Raw genomic sequence first — 2,131 nt, forward strand, 5'->3', positions numbered from 1 at the left:
TGTCTTGTAGACGGCTATCTTCTGCCTGAGTTTTCACATCATTTTCCATCTATAAGTGTCTGTGTTCAAATTTCCTTTTCTTGTGAAGACACCAGCCATATTGAATTAGAGCCCATCCTAGTGATCTCATTTTAAATTATTACCTCTTTAACGACTATCTCCAAAACAGTCACATCCTGAAATTCAATATATGACTTTTGAGGGGCACAGGGAAAACTGACAAAGTAAATATTAAATGCACAGCCAAAAATGCTAAAAAGAATGAAATGGTCTAAAACTCCTCAATGTGAAACTATAAATGGCTTTGCTTTTTAAGACTTGGGTAATTTCAACACACATTATTTGTTCCACAAAGCAGAATACAATGAATCTTATTTTCTACATAAGACAAGAGATAATAAACACTGCAAATACTTAAACAAACCTGGTAGAGAAGAACACATTATCACCTTTTTTATTTTTGTATTTTTTTGGGGGGGGGTACGCGGGCCTCTCACTGTTGTGGCCTCTCCCGTTGCGGAGCAACAGGCTCCGAACGCACTGGCTCACGGGCCCAGCCGCTCCGCGGCATGTGGGATCTTCCCGGACCGGGGCACGAACCCATGTCCCCTGCATCAGCAGGCGGACTCTCAAAAAATATGGAACGCTTCACGAATTTGTGTGTCATCCTTGCGCAAGGGCCATGCTAATCTTCTCTGTATCGTTCCAATTTTAGTATATGTGCTGCCGAAGCGAGCACTATTTTTGTATTTTTTAAATAAATTATATTTAGGCATAATTTACATACAATAAAATGTACCTATTCAAAATGTAGAGTTCTATGACTTTTGTGCGACTACCATCACAGTCAAGATATAGAACATTTCCATCACCCCAAAAGTCCCCTCATGCCCCTCTGAGATCAATCCTCTCATCCTTGCTACCAAGAAACCACTGAGCTGAGACTGCTTGTTTTAGACTTTCATGTAAATGGAAGCATAAAGTATGTGTTCTTTTGTGAAGTGTCTATTCAAACCTTCTGCTTGTTTTTTACTGTGTTGTTTGTCTTATTATGGAGTTGTGATATTTACTTATATGTCTGAACCATTTGTAAGACATACGTATTGTGAATATTTTCTCCCAGTCTATGACTTGCCTTTTCATTTTCTTAAAATTGTCTTTTGAAGAACAGAAGTTTTTAATTTTTATTAAGTTCAGTGTCTCAACTTTTTCTTGTTTGGTAGTATGTTTGCATTCTAAATTATAAATATTTTTCTTCTATTATTTCTTCTAGAAGTTACATAGTTTTATCTTTTGCATTTGGGTCTATGATCCATTTTGTATAAGTTTCGTGGAAAATATGAAGGTTTATGGATTTACAATTGCTCCAGATCCATTGCTGAGAGGACCATCTTTTCCCCATCGAATTACCTTGGCACCTTTGTGAAAAATCAATTGACCATAACGTGTGGGTCTAATTCTGGATTCTCTACTCTGTTCTATGGACTCATATGTCTCTCCCTATACCAATATTGCACAGTCTGAATTATTGTAGATTTATAGTAAGTCTTAAAATGAGGTAATGTAAGACCTACAAATTACAGTTTCTTTTAATCTGTGAACAAGGCTGCTGGCATTTTGGTTGAACTTATGTTGAATCTTCAGATCAGTTCAGGGAGAATTGACATTATAGCAATATTGAGTCCTCTAATCTATGATCATGGTATATCTTTCCATTCAATCAGAACTTCTTTAATTTCTCTCAGCAATATTTTGTAGTTTTCCATGTATGGGTCTTACATGTAACAAATTTTGTTTCATTAATCTCTAAGTATTTTATATTTTTTAATGTTAATGTAAATGGTAGAAATATTAATTTTTTTTTTTTTTTTTTGCGGTACGCGGGCCTCTCACTGCCGTGGATCACAGGCTCCGGACGTGCAGGCCCAGCAGCCATGACCCATGGGCCCAGCCGCTCCGCGGCACATAGGATTCGCCTGGACCGGGGCACGAACCCGTGTCCCCTGCATCGTCAGGCGGACTCCCAACCACTGAGCCACCAGGGAAGCCTGAGATATTACTATCTTTATATCAATATATTTACCTTGTATTCTTCAGCTTTGTTAAATTCACTTACTATTGCTAGTTGATT

General features: G+C 37.7%; 1 non-coding gene across 1 annotated transcript; it reads right to left on the reverse strand.

Annotated features, from left to right (window-relative positions):
* Nucleotides 1-632: 632 nt before the first annotated feature.
* On the reverse strand, nt 633-739 carry LOC132530942 (U6 spliceosomal RNA). The gene has a single exon (XR_009543949.1). It is a non-coding gene; the product is annotated as a U6 spliceosomal RNA (small nuclear RNA).
* Nucleotides 740-2,131: the final 1,392 nt, after the last annotated feature.

The sequence above is a fragment of the Lagenorhynchus albirostris genome, chromosome 12 (genome assembly GCF_949774975.1).
Source record: "Lagenorhynchus albirostris chromosome 12, mLagAlb1.1, whole genome shotgun sequence".
Taxonomy (NCBI): Eukaryota; Metazoa; Chordata; class Mammalia; order Artiodactyla; family Delphinidae; genus Lagenorhynchus; species Lagenorhynchus albirostris.